Below are 19,340 nucleotides of genomic sequence, written 5' to 3' on the forward strand. Positions count from 1 at the left end.
ACAACCAGCCAGAAAGAAGCAACTCCCTGATGACTAACATAGGGAAAATCCTATAAAGCTTGACTCTAGAATGAGACTTACTATGGTTGTTGCGCAGGCTCAGAGCATTCATGCACCTGACCCGGACGGTCCCTTTTAAGGTACTGCAGTATTCTTTCACAAGCATTAGTCATGGTTAACATAATATCTATTCCAAACTTGTGAATGATTGGGTGATGGATATATAGGATAAGTAGCCAAACAACTTGTTCTGCTGTTTTCTTTATTTTAGTAGTTGGTGTACAATACAATGTAAATGTCTTGTCCCTTTAATAAGATCTGCCTTAGTTTTATTGGATTAACATTATTACTAAAAGGGACGATACTGTAATTTCAAAGAGTTTAGATTCTAAGTAATAAAGAAACGTAAAGAGAAAAAAAGTAAACAGAAAAACATGCTGAATCAGTAATTTTTTGCTCTAAGTGGTGTCTACTGCTGGTCTAACCCCTCTCCTCCATGCAGTTGATTAAGTGGTTGAAAAGTGAGCGTGCCTATAATATTGGAGAATTTGGTAAGAGTGCTTGGAAGTTTTCCCTTCAGTAACAGCTCAATTTTTTATTTTTTCCAGGTTGTGATCCTTGCAACAACTTTGCCACATCTCTCTGCCCCTATCACACCCTTATATCAGATTGTTACCTATCTGCTTTTTAAAAAAAAAGAATTGTGAGATGGCTGTTGTTCTTTGGGGGGGGCGGAAGGAATAATCTGTTCTTGGTAGTCACTCAGCCCCAGTGCTCTATTTCAGGTGCTTCCTAAATCAAGACCTACATTAATTTGTAATTATAAACTGAGTATTACTGATCCAAAGACCTGATTATTAGACACAGAAAGCTTATCATCTTTCTTGATTAGCTATACTTATGTGATTTAAAGAGTATTTTTTATGAAAATGATTTTAGTAAGAAAGTGGACAATTGATAGGTGTTATATCTGTACATTTTCAGTTATAATTTTGTGTAATTGTCTAATTATGTACCATATTATAGCTGTTCATAAGCAATATTTTGGTAAAAAAATGACGCAATCAAGAGCAGACGGGCTTATAAATGGGGTCTACACCAAAATTATGATTTTTAAACTCTTATGGAATACTGAATGAATACAATACATTTGTCGCTTTGTTTACTTGGAGCTTGCAGCCATGGTAGCCCCCAGCTCCCTGGGCTGCAGTTCACCGTTCCCACCGCAATGGAGCTGCAGGAAGCCACATGCCCCATTGGTGTGAAACAGCGAACCAAAGAAACGCCCAACCCGCCAGCGGTTTACCCTGACGCTGGAGCCAAAGACATTGCCAATCCCTGAATACAGAGTCAGCTTATGAAGGGTATACAAAGGTTTTGCTATTTTACCTAACCATCCTGTGGGGTTGGTCTATAGAACAAACAGCAAGCGAGAACAAGAATTACGGTACTTCTGCGGATGGATGAACTGTGATGCTTGTTGTTCTCCTGCGAGTGTCGTCAGGGAGTGAGGGAAGGAGTAAAAAGGGGGGGTGAGTGATCAGCATTGTCAGGGTGAGGTGTGGAGTGTGAGTCCTTCCTGTGTGGGGGAAGAAAGGCAATGTGCGGGCGTCGAAGAGATCGAGAGCGTTTGTTGCGTGAAGGTGTGGAGGGGAGGGGATGTGGTTCGGGGCTGAGAGTTGTTAATTGGAATCTGAACTTGAAGCTGGAACTGAATTTAGAAAACAATAAAAAAATACTGGTCTGTGCCCTGGTTAAGAAAGATAAATGGCACTCATGCATCAGAAGAACTTAAATTAAAATAATGGGTCTTGCTAACTGCAAGGGTGTTACAGAGATTGCTTTCTGAGTCAAGACAGGCCAAATTTATCCTAAACTGAGAAAAAAAAAATTGTAGCATAAGCATCTTACATAAGTCCGTGTCTTATCTCTGGCAATGTATAAATGCTTCCTGTACCACGTATTCCAGGACCAGGATACAGAGAGTCCTCATTAAAATGTCGATTCAAGAACCTTGCTCTTCATCATTCCTGTTTCAACACTAGGGTAGCAATTAATCACATGCGATTGATGCAAAGCAAAGTAATAGACTAAAAATATTAGTTGTGTTAATGCGCAGTTTTAATTGCACTGTTAAACAATAATAGAACACCAACTAAATTTATTGTTAAATATTTTCTGGATCTATTTTCTACATTTTCAAATATATTGATTTTCAGTTACAACACAGTAATACAAAGTGAAGAGTGCTCACTTGTATATTATTTTTATTACAAATATTTGCACAGTAAAAAAGATAAAGAAATAGTATTTTTCAATTCACCTCATACAAGTCCACTCAGTCCTACTTTTTGTTCAGCCAACTGCTAAGAAAAACAAGTTTGTTTACATTTATGGATGATATTGCTGTTGGCTTCTTATTTACAATGTCACCTGAAAGTAAGAACACGTGTTCGCATGGCACTGTTGTAACTGGCATTGCAAGGTATTTACATGTCACATATCCTAAACGTTCGTATGTCCCTTCGTGCTTCAACCTGTAGGCCCTAAAGTTTTACACTGTTATGTTTTTGAGTTATGTTAAAAAAAAATCGACATTTTTAAGCTGTACTTTCATGATAAAGAGACTGCACTACAGTACTTGTATGAGGTGAATTGAAAAATATTATTTATCTTTTTTATAGTTCAAATATTTATAATAAATAATAATATAAAGTGAGCACTGTTCACTTTTTATCCTTTGTTACTGTTTAAAAAAATGTAAATTGGTATTCTATTATTGTTTACCGGTGCAATTAAAAAACTGTGATTAATTGCAACTTTTTTAAATCTTGTGATTAATTGCGATTTTAAAAAAAATCTTTTGACAACCCTATCAGACACTATTTTTCCATCTTCTTCCCTTTTCTTGCTTTTTTCTTTCAAATCAAACTGCTTTTTAATTAAGATAACTGAATTTGAATTTAGGTCTTGTCTAGACTAGGATTTGGAAGTTGTTAGCTATTATTTGTTGAACCTGACAAGATTAAACACGTTAAAGGTACACTACTTTGTCTACACTACTGGGCTATTAATGTGTTTGCTAACCCTGGCCTAGACAAGATCATAGGACACTTTAATTGGAGTAAAACATTCTCAGGCATCCCTAAGTGAAAGAGATATGTTTTTGGTTAAAAGAAACCATATCCTTCTCCTTTGAATAGTCGGGTTCACTGTTCCCACTACAGGTGTTTTTCCCTCTGCTGTGCAGATTTAAACTTTAAGTACAATTTTCTAAAGTGACTTAGGCAGCTAATGCCTGTCTTAAAAGTTATGTCACTTTAACTATGCTGGTATAGTTAAAGAGGCAACACCCCCTGGTCTCAATACAGTTATGCAAGTATAGATTATTTTATTTTGGTGAAACAAAATAAGCTATCTGGGTATAAAGCATCTTATGTCAGTATACCTGAACCTACACTATGGTTTTAACCAGCATAGCTATGTTGGTATGGGGTGCAATTTTAAATAAAAATAGCTATTCTATTAAAACTTTTTAAGTGTAAAACAGGCTAAAGTCTCTTTGAAAGTCAATGAAACTTAGGCCTGATCTACAGCTAAAAGTTAGAATCATAGAATCTCAGGGTTGGAAGGGACCTCAGGAGGTTATCTAGTCCAACCTCTGCTAAAAGCAAGACCAGTCCCCAGACAGATTTTTACCCCAGATCCCTAAATGGCCCCCTTAAGGGTTGAACACACAACTCTGGATTTAGCAGGTCAATGCTCAAGCCACTGAGCTATCCCTTCCCCTTGAAGCTCAACCTTCTACATCACTCAGGGCTGTGAAAAATTTCATACCCTGTACATAACCTGTACTCAGGTTGACCTCACTCCCACTGTAGATGCAACTAAGTCAACGATCTACACTACAGCGCTACAGCGACACTGTTGCAATGCCGTAGCAGTGCTGCTGCAGTGTACTAATACCCATATGCTCCAAGTCTGTGAATTTCTGTAAATGGGACTTCAGTGCTTTTGAGAATTTTATTCCTTGTCTAGAAACTAAGGTGTGATGTTAGATCAAATTACCCAGTTCAATCCAATCAGTTTAACACTTGACTACAGTTTAAGAAGTTAATAGTTTAAATTAGATAACACAATCTAACATATCTTTAAATCCTAGTCTAGATAAGACTTGAGAGCGCTTCTAGAGCTGTACTCGGGAGGAACACTAGTTCAACCACAATTAAGGTTAAGACTATCTTCTTGTTTAAAATAGCCAATTTTTCTAAATGTTCTAAAAAAAAGAAACACACCACAGTGAAATGTGTCAGGGACCAATAAAGTTATCATAACTAAGCAAAAAAATTAGACTCAAAAGATATATGAATAAGCAGTAAAATATAGTGAAAGCAGTGTCTGTATGTCTCATTTTGTGATGTCTGGGGAAATGTATGAACTTCAGCCCAAGTAGCTAGTTTACAAGTCTACTCACAGGAAACAAGTCTTCTTTCCCAGTGAGACAGAGACAAAGCTTGCTTGAAACTGATTTAGAAAGGTTGAAATCTTTGGATTTATAAGCTTCCATGACACAGAATTTTAGCCTCCTAGCAATGAAGAATTTTGGTATAATCCATGGACTTCCTGAAAGCTTTTGTCTTTTTGAGGTAAATTCAGAGAACTCCTTGCACATTCGCTGTGTATGCGCCTTAACTATCCCTCCAGGTGAAGAGTGCCAGGGAAGTGGAATGAAAGTGCAACCTTTTGAACAATGGAAGACAATTTGAGGATGAAGGCCAAGTCTTGATGAAGCACTATTCTACCAGAGGGCTCGTCTACACAGCCTCACAGTTTCGACTCCATCAAGCATAAACTCACCAACACCTCCAAACAGAGAAGCCCTTAGAGTGACAGATACAGTACAAGGTCCTTATAAGGATGTTTTTGGAACTCGTGAGAACCGCTTTATCTACTTCCTACTTCAGGAAGGAATTTTCTTACTAGGGTTTTCCCATGCCAATACGACCCATACAGGTATTATTTTTCCAAAACCTTCAATGGAGCTGATCACACTTAGTTGAGCTAGGATTATGTGCTCAAAAAAATTCATACACAACCTTAGACATAGAAGTTATTGTATGGAGAGAGGCAAGATCTGCCTGTCTGGGTTGTGGTCATGAACACCGAGATCTCAAGAGATTGCGAGACAAGGAGAAACACCAGAGGGCTACTACTAGTCCTCTCCTCCATGGTTGGTGAGCCTTTAAACTACCACAGAAAGCAGAGATGAAGTGAATACTGTGTCTACGTCAACAGTCCCACTATATCTATCACACCCATGCCTCTCTCAGCAAGATAGTCAGCTCATACCCAGTCAGAATGGGATGGTAAGTGAAAACTGGAGTTTAAAATGGAAGTTGAATTGCAACCTTAACATCTTTCCCAGTCCAAACTGTAAAAAAACTTGGAGGATATTTTTAATTATAATCTAATTCACACACACACACACACACACACACACACCACTTTTCCATCTCTTTTGGATTCAAGATTTGATCTGAATATTCAAAGCCTCAGTTTCCAACAGACTGTGGTTTAATAAGATCAGAGCCACAATACAATTTTGAAAATAATTTTCTGGGGTGAAGTGGGTGGCAGTAAAGGCAAAGGCAATATCATCTTTTCTGATAAGAATTTATGGATGGTACAGATAATCTGTTGATCACCCAAGCAAAAGGAGCATATAACATAGTTGATTAGCCATTTTGAATTGCTAAAAGATCTTTAGGGGATTCACATTGTCTATACCGTGGGCAAAAACTATCAAAATCAACTGACAGATTAATCCATGTATGCAGTATTGAAGCAGTGTTGATACTAGGATATTAGAGACGGTAGGTGAAGTAATCTCTTTTACAGGACAACTTTTGTTGGTGAGAGAGACAACCTTTCAATCTTACACAGAACTCTCCTTCAGGTCTGCTAATCCAGGTTCATCTAAAATAGTTTCAATTGACTATGAGGATGCAGAATCCACAGTCTTCCTAATTTGAACTGCTAATTATTATCTTTTCTACAGCATGAGAGGTTGTCCTCAAGAAATTTCAGACTATTTTACAGCATCTTAAACCACAATTCACATATTCAGACAGGATAAAACAGAGTCTTGAATAAAATAGCTCCAAATGAACATCACTTAAAAAAAACATTGGAAGTACCCCTTCTAGCATGAAAACCTACCATGCAAATAATTTAAGTAAATTTGCATAAGGAGACTACTCCAATTAAAAACAAAATAATTTGTTTTATTAATTCATAGTTAATATATACAGAAGTGGAGATTATACTCAATGTCCAAACTACAACTTTGATAAACCATGCAATAAAAATATATGTAAATTAACAATTCCAGCCAACTGCAGTACTCAAAAATCATAAATTAGGCCCTCAAAATCATGAGATTTGCTTAAAAATCATGTATTTTTATAAATAGTAAGTTTTAGTGCTTTTTATTTGCCTGCTGGTTTTTGAGCCTTTTAAGATGTATTCATGTTATGATTTTCCAACTTTTCTCCACTACCGTGAGAGCTTTTTAAAAAAATATTAAAGCTGAGATTCTCATAGAAGCAACTGAACATAAGAGCTGGGGATTTAAGAAAACACCTCATCAAATATCACTGGACCTGGAGATGAAAATCAGAAGATTTGGCAACACTGCAATTCTTTAACATAGACAAGAATTCACAGTATCATGAGATTTCAAGTTACCCTCAAATGGAAATAGCCCCTTGCATATATTTTAGGATCCTCTAGGAACAGCTTACTTGCTAGCTCATCACATGTTTCTGTCTAGATTTAAAAGAACTACTGTGTTAATACAGTAGAGCAAATAAATATCATACCTTAGTTCTGATATTACTTTACTGACAACTCCTGTAGCTACTGTTTTACAGTTATTCTGCAGTAGTTCAAATATTTTCCTCTTTCTCCAACTACTGGCCAAATTCTGATCTTTAACCTAAAAATATAAGGATAGACTGACAAATGGAAAGCAAACAGATTTTAATAAAATTTGCCTCAGGAGGCTGCTTGTTACACAATTCTGTCCGTGACGGAAACTAGAGTAGAGTCATCTCTTAGTACATCTGTTCCTCTGCTAGTGGTTTAACTGACAGGAAGCAGAAACGAAGATATGGAGTGTGAATGACAAGTGTTTCCTGCCTTCACAGATACATCTTTTTTTTTTTTACTTGTTATAAAATAAACCATTGGTCCTTAAGTGTGACAGGCAAAGATATAAGTAGCAGCATACATAGCGAGATGAAATTCTTATAAAACCTGTGACAAATATTTTTTCAAAAAATAAGGGCAAAAAGTTATTCCCACACAGAAAGCTGGTCAATTTGATAAGACATAACTAGCCCAAGTTTACTGGAACACAGTTTCATGAGAATCACAAACCATAATATCAAAACTGTGATAATATCAACTCCTCTATTGTACCCCAGTACTACATACATCAGTACTACATAGGTTTTAGTGTGTGGCCTTCTATAAAGCAGCTACTAGACAGCAGAGTATCCTAGTATGTCAAATACTCTGTATCACAGATAAACAGAGAGAAACAGAGGTTAACCATAAATATACAGCAGCCAATGGTGGAAGCCACATTGCTCAGAACTTTCAGAAGTAGTCCAGACAATAAAATATTAAAAATATATGCTGAACGTAACAATTTTCTACTGGCATGGGATTAGATTAGATGACCAAACAGGCTTTTTAAACTGTAGTTTCTAGGATTCCACCAGAAAATAATGGAGATGTATTTAGTGCAGCACAAAAAGGCACAATAAGAACTACTTTAGAGTTGGCAAGCAAAGGATCAGGGAACAGACAAAGCAAAATTTAATTAAAAAGAGGTCAAGTATCAGAGGGGTAGCGATGTTAGTCTGGATCTGTAAAAAGCAAGAAAGAGTCCTGTGGTACCTCACAGACTAACAGACGCATTCGAGCACAAGTGAAGGGTTATGCTCCAATACGTCTGTTAGACTATAAGCTGCCGTAGGACTCTTTCTTGCATACTAAAAAGAGGCACAACTCTGTTACAGCTGTAACCAGGGTCCTCAGGTTTTAATGATTATATATTCAAACAGCCTCTTTGATTCCCCCAGTACATTATACCTGAGGATCCCTGTGATGTAAAGTCATCCACTTGCTTCCAGACTCCCCCCAAAAATCAAGGCTATCAGAAAGTTTCATTTTCTTAGTTAGTCAGCAACCTAAAAAAGTTGACCACATTGTTTTTAAGGAAAGAGGAGGAATGGAGAGAAATTGTTTAAGGTGGTCCTAAGAAGTGAAAATAGGGGTGGATAAGAAATACCATATAGAATCTTCTCCATTATCCTACTTCTGTCAGTGGCCAGTTATCTTGGTGTAATGATACAAAAGTGAGGAAAACAAAATTTAGGCTGGATATCTGGAAGGTTCACTAATAGACTCCAGGAAAGTACTGGAAGCTACATTATTCAATTGCTTTAAAGTAGACAGAACAAAGCTATTGGAAATAACAAATGGCATCTATCTTAACACTGATGCTCTCAACGTAGCATCTGAGCTTCATGCATGTAAAATTAATAGCAACAGCAAAGTGTCTGGTGTACTTCATGGAGTCTCTAGCACTTCTGTCCCAAGAAGAGTTTTCATCCCAGAAAGGGAGTTTGTTGGGAGGGAAGAGGGATTGCTGATTGAAAGGCATTTGCGAATAAAAAGGGTGTTCAACTTGTGAGTGTCACTTCCTCTGCAGCACTGGGGCCAGGTCACTTGCTGGTTTAAACAAGAATAAATGACAGATTCTCTGTAACTTGAAGTCTTTAAATCACGATTTGAGGACTTCAGTAACTCAGCCAGAGATTATGGGTCTATTACAAGAGAGCATGGGTGAGGTTCTGTGGTCTAGGATGTGCAAGAGGTCAGACGAAATTATCACAATGATCTCTTTTGGCCTTAAAGTCTTTGGTGAAAAGGCTTTCTTCAAGAAGAAAGTTTTTGCAATATTTCCTAAAGACGGCCAGACACTGGATTTGTCTGATCACCTCTAAAGATTGTTCCATATCCAGATCCCAATAACAGACAATGCTTTGTCCCCAGTTCTCATATGCTTAGTCCTGGGCTTTGCAATTTGCATTGATCCAGAGAAGCACAGCTGTCATGGTGTTTCATAGATAAATATTCAGCCTCTGATGTAGCCAGGGCTTTGAAAATTAGAAGCAAGGCCTTCAAATGGCATCGGACGTTGACTGGGACCCAGTGGAGGAACTTAAGCACAGGCTCATCTTTACAGCTTCTCAGCACCTATGAAAAAAGTAGGTAGGCACTGTACAGTAACAAAGAAACATGGTTCAGGGTCCCACCCTTAACACTCAACTAACTCATAACATCCAAACAAATGAAAGAAAATACAAAACAATGTTTATTCAAAAGTCCTTGGGAACAAAAAAAGCCTTGCAGCATGATCTGAAGCTTACTAAATTTTGCTTAATTGGCAGAGAGAGGTAGAAGATGACTGAAAAATAATTTTCTATCTCAGATTCCTACAACAATATTATATAGGCAACAACATTTTATAGTTTTGCCTCTTACTTTGTAAGTCACATCGGTCATATCTCTTGCAACATACATTGGCAGCATTCAACATTTTCATAGGAAAACTGGGATGGCAGAGATGTTGACATTGACCCAGCAGTGGTTTACATGGGACTCAGATATTCTTTTTAACCCTGGAAGTTCATCTCTGTTCCACTTACAGAGTGAACATTTTATTACAGCAAAAGCTCTCAGATCATAACTACATATTTCACCATGTATTACTAAGATTTCCAGCCTGCCACATGATGCAAAAAGGAATGTTTACAAGCATAATAGTCTCTAGTACACTAATATATTACAAAATTAGGCAATCAAATTAGTGTGTGCCTGGAAGAAGCTAAATATTTAGCCTGAGACAGAAAGAAAGTCGTGAACAAATGAGATTTTTTGATACAATCAAGAATTTGGCATGTTTCTAAAGATTATCATTTTACAAAAAATTAAAAATGAAATGCCATGATATTCAACTGAGACTGTTACGGATTTAAAATGAAAAAGACACTAACTCTGAAGATTTATCCCTGAAACTAATTACTGTGTCACTACAGTGATGCACCATTATATGTTTGGTAGCCAGTTTGTATCACTCAACTGAGCTGGTTAAAACTATTGTTGTTGTTGTTGTTGTTGTTATCTGTTATCAGAGCCCCGTTTTACTAGGTGCTGTATAAGCATAAAACAAAACAAATGTCCCTGCCCCAAGGAGTTTACAATGTAAGTATAAGGCAAGAGACAATAAATGGATACAGATAAAAAAGGGAGTACAAGGAAACAATGAGATGATATTGGTCAGCATGATAGGCAGTGGTCTCAGCACACTAGCACCCTAGCCTTATCAAATTTTTTGTAGGCATCAAAGCAAAAAAGACTGTTTGAAGGTAAATAACGAGACAGTTTTGTGGATGTTTACAGGAAGCTTCTCCCAGAAGTGAGGGGCAGCACAGGAGAAAGAACGAAAATTTAATAAGAAGGCAATGGAGACTGACATGCCTGGCCAATCAGAGGCGAGCATCAACAGCAAATGAGGGATGATAGGTAGGGATGAAGAGCCTTGAAAGTGAATACCAGCAAGATTGAATGGTCTCCACGCAGCAGCTTTTTTCCACAAAACAAATCAACTTATTTGATGTATCCAAGCCTACCAACATACTTAAATGAAACCTTAGTGCGTCAGCAGGGAAACCTACACATTGCAGCACTGTACTAGTGTATGAAATTCCATGTAAAACCAGAAACAAAAGTTAAACTGACTTAGTTTGTGTCCATTGTTCAAGTTCCATGTAGGGGAAGAAATAAACTGCATTAACGGACTTGGTTTATTTTAATCTGTTTTAATAGGTAACAACTATGGTTTTTAACCCAACAGTGTTCCTTTAACTAACATACTGAACAAGGCATTTTCTAGATAACCAAGGAGGTTTTTTTCAAAGAATGTTTTCTTAACAAGCAGATCACAATAACTAACCATTCGGTTTGCACTAAGAGGCAGTACAGTGCAATGAGTTAATATTTTTATCACATAATTTGTGCAGGCAATCACCAGCAATCAACTTTTAAAATTCTTTTTAGTTCTTATATTTTTCATCTTAGTAACAATAAAACATTCTTTACAGTTACTCTACCTTTCTTTTCAGTTAGAAGAAATTTTAAGAGGCTTAAGCTCCCCTAACGTCTGCTTCACTCATTTCCTCTCTTCAGATTGAGTGCAAAGGTCATCAATTCATTTGAATACACAGCCTTAGCAGATGGGAATAACTAGTATGCTTTTATTGTAGCAAAAAGTAAACATTTTAAAAAGTGATAGCAACCCATGTCTTGTTCTTATTTCTCCTTCCCACACTCCTCAAAAAAAAAAATTTTTTTTTTGTTGTTTCTGTACTTTTAGGACTTTGTTTGCACCTGCTTCCCCCACCAAAAAAGCCATTACCTTCCCAAGTTTTCTATAATCATGTTTATTTAAACCAGTCCTTATTGGAATCAGAGTATTAATGGCCCCAGTTCCATCTAGATTACGTTGAAAAGTCCCATTTTATAAAAGGGTGTAGGGGATTCCAATTTAGAAAAAAAAAGGGGGTGTGATTCAAAAAAAGGTTAAGAACCCCTGATCTAAACAGAGTGTCCATGAACAAAGCTGTAACAGTTTAATTAAATCAGTTTATATCATAGCTTCAGTTAAACTGGTGCAAACAGGCCTAGTCTAAGCTTGAAACTTATTTCATCATAATTATGTCAGCTAAAACCCCCACAACAAAACACACACCTTAGCGATATAGCTTTGCAAGTATAAGCCCTAGTGTAGATGCATTTCTGCTGGCCTAAAAGTGCTTTTGACAGTATCGTTTATGTTTCTTGGGGAACTAGTGTAAACTATACCAAGAAAAAGCACTTTTATGCTAGTGAAAATTGCATCTATACTGGGAAGGTCTGCCACTCTAGCTATGTGAGCAAAACTTTTGTAGTGTAGACAAGGCCTGCTTTTAGACCGGACCACAGGGAGACCTGTGGCTGGGACAGCATGAGAATTTAACAGCAGGATTCAGATAAAAAGATGTGTTGAATAGTCTGGATAGAACCTGCATCTAGTCTTATTACCCTTCCAGTCCATAAATACAAATACCAAATGTATTTTGGATAGATATTACAAACTGAGTTCTGTATATATTCTAGGCCATGTCAGACCTTAGAACAGTGTTTCCCAAACTTGGGATGCCGCTTGTTTAGGGAAAGCCCCTGGTGGCCTGGGCCAGTTTGTTTACCTGCCACTTCCACAGGTCCGGCCAATTGCGGCTTCCACCGGCCGCAGTTCGTTGCTGCAGGGCAAAAGGAGCTGCAGGAAGTGGCGCGGGCCGAGGGACGTACAGGCCACCCCTTCTAGCAGCCTCCATTGGCCTGCAGAAGCAAACCGACACCAGTGGGAGCCGCGATCGGCTGGACCTGTGGAAGCGGCAAGTAAACAAACCGGTCCAGCCTGCCAGGGACTTTCCCTAAATAAGCGTCATCCCAAGTTTGGGAAACACTGCCTTAGAAAAATATACTGAAAGCAAGCTGGCAAATGTCTCCGTAAAATGCACATAGGATTTAATTCAGTTCTCAGTTTCTGAGTCCCAAATTTTCTACAGGTACTTGTTTGCAGCAACAAATACGGAGTCTTCACATTTCCTGACTCATGAAGATTTCCATTCATATTTTATTGACATCTAGTATAATATATATGAAACCAGTACAGTAGTTTCACCAGCATGGTATCCTATCCATAGTGATGATTCCATGGACTGTTCTCAAAGAGCGAAATGGCTATTCTCTAATCAGACAGAGACTGTCTTTTCATTCTATGTTTGTACAGTGCCTCATATAATGGGGCACTAGTCATGACAGAGGCGTCAATAATACAATAAGGCATTACGATAATACAGATAACAACAATCTAGTTATTACCTTAGTGGTTTCTCCCCCCTATGGAGTCACGTATTTTTTAACATGACCTTATTAACATAATGATGGCATAGTCTTGTTCACACTATAGGGATCTGAGATACAAGCAGGCGTCAGAATTAATATAAGCAAAACATTGTTAAACAAATATTCTCTGTCATCACACAACCTTATACACCTCTACCCCGACATAACATGACCCGATACAACATGAATTCGGATATAACGTGGTAAAAACAGTGCTCGGGGGGGGGCAGGGCTGTACACTCCGGCGGATCAAAGCAAGTTCAATATAACGCAGCTGCACCTATAAAGTAGTAAGATTTTTTGGCTCATGAGTACAGCGCTGTATCAGGGCAGAGGTGTATTACTAAATCTCTCCTTCAAACCTCAGATTCCACTATTTTATCTGAGCAGTTACAAGTTTGGACTCTTATTTTGACATTTGACTGACAGCCTCAACATTGGAAAGTGTAAGAGAAATTAATTCCAACCCATTATTGCTATAATTATATTAAATACAATCTAATCAGAGCATAATATTAAAAATCCACTTGGCTTGTATTTAATCCAATATATTAGCACTTGATTTTAGAGGAAGACAGTTATAGTAGCATGCACACATCTTCTAGAAATAAATATTTAGGGGAAATTATAACAATAAGGATTTTTCTTGCTAGCTAGAATGTTCTATGAACGGTTTTACATTTTAAATGTGTTATTAATTAGCTGCTTCCTAAATTATGGCTATGTTAGACAAACTCAAATTTACTTCTTGGTGTCTGGATTTTTAAAAACATACTTATATCGATGTTGGCTTTTGCTGCCTACCAGATTAAATACACTTTTTGGATAGATATAGGTTAGTATTAGTGAGAACTTCATAAGCATTCTCTTATATTCAAACAAACAAATAGTGTCATGGAGTTGCCTCTTGATACAAAAAAGTTTCATTTTCGTTTGTATATCCAAACAGGCAGGAAAAAAAAAACACCACCACACACGATACAGAAGCTTCTATGGTTCTATAAAAAATAACGAGGAGTCCGGTGGCACCTTAAAGACTAACAGATTTATTTGATGTTAGTCTTTAAGGTGCCACAAGACTCTAGGGTGACCAGACAGCAAGTGTCAAAAATCGGGACGGGGGTGGGAAGTAATAGGGACCTATAGAAGACAAAACCCCAAATATCAAGACTGTCCCTATAAAATCAGGACATCTGGTCACCCTACTTGACTCCTTGTTGTTTTTTTGGATACAGACTAACCCGGCTACCCCTGTGATATATGGTTCTATAGTCTATAGTTCCTTATTTTCTCCTTTTGAAAAAAAATGTATATTTAAAGAAAAAAGAATAGCATTCATTTAGTTAATAACATGAGTTGGAAAGTGCTGCACCCCAAAATGTGCATCATACAAGATTCTGTGTAGGCTATCAGAATTATCGGTAATTTATGTGCTGCTTCAAGGCCTCTAAGAGTCCATAGTATGAATTCTCATAATTTGTATTAACTGACCACTCTTTTCATAGGGCAGCTTGCAAATTTTGGCAAAATTAACTTATTTTTCTCTTTCCAGCTAATCAGATGAACATTGAACATTACTGGCCACACTACATGTCTAAATGGACAATACAACATAATTGTTTCCAGTATTGTAGCCATGTTGATCCCAGGATATGAGAGAGACAAGGTGGATGAGGTACTGTCTTTTACTGGACCAAACTTCTGCTGAAGCTACACAGAAAAGAGCTCAGTGTAGCTCAAAAGCTTGTCTCCTTCACCAACAGAAGTTGGTCGAATAAAAGATATACCTCCATCCACCCTGTGTCTCTCAAGAGTTAAACAGTCTATACTTTAAGTTTGAACAATTATAGTTATAGGTAAAGAGTTCACAGGAGCAATGTAGAAAATCTTTTCATGACCAGCAAATACACAGGTAGCATGAGATTGGACAAGAGAACAGGCTCCACTGAAAGCTTTAGGCCATATTTTTCCCTCAAATGCATATGTGAGACTCTTAGTGACTTCAAAGGCACTATTTTCAAGCTTATTTTTTAAAGAGGAGCCACTTTGTGTTGGAGAGATGGCCTGCTGCACCCAGATTACAATAAATCATGCTAGCACATACTTGAAAGATTATAGATGTTAACTCCAAAGCATCAATTCTTCCACATATAATGTTCACAAGTAGGGAAAACTTAATGGAAAATTTAAAATGACACTATCAGCATTTTCTGATATACACCATTCCTGGTTAGCACAAGCAGTAATTATGTTTTCCCATTTTACTGTTTTTAAACATTTCTTTCCCTTGTTACAGTGTGAAAGACCCACACAAACAAAAAGGTAACTAGGCAGGGGAACAACAGTGAGACAGACATAGACAAAGTGTTTTCAAATCACGTTAACTATTTTTTAAAAAGAGAATGAAAAGTATTTTTCCTTAAATATTTATATAACAATGAGATTTATCTGTCAAGCAGACAATTAAGAACATTGGGGAGATCTAGAGAGAAAACTTTTAGTGATGAAATAATATGTATAAACCACAAAATACATGTAACATCCTTACCGATTTCCTTGAAACCGTCAAGAGCAGTTTGAATCACTCAAACTCTCACTCCTTTCTCCCCATCCTAAAGTTTTCACTGAGGTCCACACAACTTGGTAGTCATCTCACTACTTATCATTAGGTAAATTAGACAAATAGGAAAAGAGTCCTCAAATTAAGTCATGACAGTGATTAGTTCACCTGCTGAACAGGTATAAAACAGGTAAAAGTATTAAGGATGCAAAAAAATTACCCCTGCTAATTAAGATCAGATGCCCAGCTGACTCCTGGTCAAACAAGGTTTATAAAAGTAATTTAGACTTATGTCTCGAAATACAGAAACACAGAGAAAATACTATTCAAGCCATCTGAAAGCATTCTGTCCATATTGTCAACCTATAGGTCTGGCATTTCTATTCCTAGTAAGTGAAGATGATAGCCATATTTTTCCAAGGTAAGGAAGAATTTTACATAAAAACTTGAGGACTTTGAAGGCTCATTTTGAGGCTAGCAAAAGGAATGCAGTTTTCAGATTAGAATTCTAATCCGGTATGAAGTCCTATACGACATGAGTTGATCTCTTTAAGGACAAATTCTCAATTAAATGTACTGAGGGTTAGCTATACAATTCCTATCATCACTAAAGTTGGTTATTGGGTAGTTAAATCCTAACAAACATCAGGGTAAGAATGCAGAAACTTTAGTCCTTATCTAACGGGATCCCATCAGCACAAAGACTGAGCACAGTTGGTAGCTTTGCCTTAGGACAGGCCCTCAGACAGAATGATATTAAAGAATACATTATTTGAATAGATTAGTCCCTTTATGTCAGGAGAGTGAGAGCATCTAGAGGATTTTACACTACAGCTGTGGACTACTGATAAGTAAAATACTTCAAATTTCAGTGCATATAGTCTCTTAAGAGCAAATTTTTGAATATTCCTCCCCAGATACAGTCAGATTTAACAAAGCAAGATAGCGCTAAAAGATATCAATGGTATCAAAAGCATAAGTGTAATGAGCAAAGTGTAAGTTTAAACTTTTAAGAAAGTCATGCCGCTTACAGAGTGGGTCACAAACAAGACTGTACATCTATTCCCCCTCCCCTGTATTCAATCACCTCTCAGAAGGGAAGTCTCTGCTCTTTTCATATCCAACAAAATTCACGAGAAAGTACAGTATTAAAATTATCAGTGAAAGTTGCCAAATGAAAGCCTAGAAACCTTTACTAACCAATCAAAAAGTGAAAGCTACATTGGAGATCAAAGTCCTCCCTCTGGTATCAAAGGAAATCCCTCATTTTTGATACAAACACTTTCAAAAGGCATTTGGATCAGTTCACCTGATTTGGCTCTACTTTATCTCTACACATACAAATTCAGCTATTCCAGACAGGAATGAAGTAATTTTTCATCCCAAGAAGCCTGAGAAGAGTAATGCACCACTGAACTAACAGTTTCCACAGACATCAGAGGCAATTACACATTGTCCAAAGCCTTGTGTTTCTGACTGGGTGGTTGGCCTATAGGATGTTGTCACCAACATGCATCAAACTCCCAGCAATCAGAACTTGGACCTTGTCAATAAAAAAAATTCCAGTGAAAGCATTACACTTATCAGGTCTAATGGATGTATAGAAAAATCACCTTTACTTTTTTTGAGAGACATCTCATACCACACCCACACTTCAGCTAGAAAAATCAGTCAGAGCTTTTACCCACCACCTTTCCTCTTCCAGTCCAGTTATTTCTGCTTCTCAGTGGGAGGTCTTTGAAGTTAATCTTTAAAAGGAGCAATTGGGAGCCCTAAACCAGTTTCTCAACTCGGTCTAGTTTAGTTATAGCATCTGGTTCTGTTCTTTTCAGGTTTCTGTACCACACCCTCACCATAGTGTCCAAGAGCCTGGACACAACAGCTTTGCCTGTAGGATGAACAGAGATTTCTCCTTAAAGAGCTACATGAAAAAAAAAACTAGCAACAGCTGTTACCCTACAACTGCACTATAGAAGCATCCAGCAATTTGAGAGCTGTCTTGGGACTGCTAATTCAACCTTATAAGATTAATACTTTAAAGACCTCCAGCTACCTTGCAAGATAAGTAAAGGAGGGCAGGGAATGGAGAGAAGCCAGGGTCCCCTCTGTTAGTTCAAGTTTAACACTAGACAGTGAGTTTAAGGTGGCTACCATAGACCAAAAGTACAGCTAAAAGGACATCAATGCTCATGGGGAAGTAGGAGGAGAGAAAAGGAATTCAAATAGTCCAACAAATCGTAAATACTTTTTTAAACAAACAAAAAATCTTCCACAATACATTCAAAATGTTTTTTTCAATCTGTTCCCTAGTACTTATCTTATCCTTCTACTAAAGATAATTTTTCTCAGGGGAAGTATACATTGCATACCCTCTTGAAACACCTGGGATTTAAAATGAAACCTAAAATTAAGAGACAAGAAGAAAAAGAAGACATGCCAGGATGCACGAGGTAGCTATTGGCAAACACTGCAAATGACTAAAAGCAAAAGGCTGTCGCACCCCAAGCGTGCACTATTAGCCTAATAATTTCTCCTCTCCCTCCACTGTAGATGATTACTATATTAAGCAAGACTCTACAACACTCTACTCTGTGAGGTAGGTATTATTCTATAGTGAACAGTAAATGACAATGAAAAGTATCCCCTATGTACAATATTACAAATAGTTTCATTCCTCTAGTCTGTTAGATTTTCAGTTTAGAAGAAATTCAACTTTATTTTTAAGCGAGTTTTGTTTTTAATTGAAAAATTAAAATACAAGAGTTGAAGGCCCCTGTTCTCATTCAGACAAGATTCCAACTGAAATCAAAATTAATTGTGTTCAAATAGGAACTACAGGACCAGGAACATACTTAACACAATTTCGAAGTGTGAGTGTGTGTGCGTGAGAGAGAGAGAGAGAGAGCACGTGCACACAGTCGTGGGTTACACTTATTTTAGTAGCAAGTGAATTTTTCCCTACTGAACATTTAAAAACAGCCTTTGAACACTGCGTATTTCCTCACAACCTTTCTTGTACAAATGGCACTAAACCTAGTCCCTTTTACACTACGCCTTTCTCAGTGTCACACACAAAATCTTAAGCTCTGAGGACCAGAAGTATGGAGAAGGATAACTATATATCCATTTTTATTCTATGAAAGAAATGAAACTCTTGTTCCATTTTAAATTATACAGTGTGACAGTGGGTTTTTATGGGATATTTCAGTAGAAACAGACTCTCAGGCCATCAATTCTTTGAATTACAAATCCACCATGTTTACAGCAGCTCAGAATCAAACCTTAGCAAGTATAACAAAGCAAATGCAACCAGAGTCTGTAGTGCTATTAACTAATACTTTGGCCAAATATCCTTCAGAAATTCTCTACTACACGACAAACAGATCAACAGAAACGTGTACCCAGCTTTAGAAAAGACTAATATATCCTACAATCAACTGAGCCGTGTTTAAAGCCATCAAACCAGCAGCGCGTCTAAAGTATTAAATATTAACACATTATAAGAATAAGCATACATGAAATGAAATGCGAAAACACTTAAAACATTGTCGATTTTTAAGGTTTATTTCAGGTGTATTGTTTTCAGGAACATAGAAACAATATAGTCCACTTAACATTTTGAAAAACACACAGCAAAAAACCCCAAAAAACTACTAGTTTACACAGCACTTAAATACTAAATAATCATGTTTACGTA

The 19,340-nt window shown here is 37.2% G+C and overlaps 1 protein-coding gene across 5 annotated transcripts in view; it reads right to left on the minus strand.

Moving 5' to 3' along the window:
* ELF1 (E74 like ETS transcription factor 1) overlaps positions 1 to 19,340 on the minus strand; it is a 143,934-nt gene that overhangs the window by 81,482 nt on the left and 43,112 nt on the right. The window lies entirely within an intron of this gene.

Source organism: Chelonoidis abingdonii, chromosome 1, assembly GCF_003597395.2.
Source record: "Chelonoidis abingdonii isolate Lonesome George chromosome 1, CheloAbing_2.0, whole genome shotgun sequence".
NCBI lineage: Eukaryota > Metazoa > Chordata > Testudines > Testudinidae > Chelonoidis > Chelonoidis abingdonii.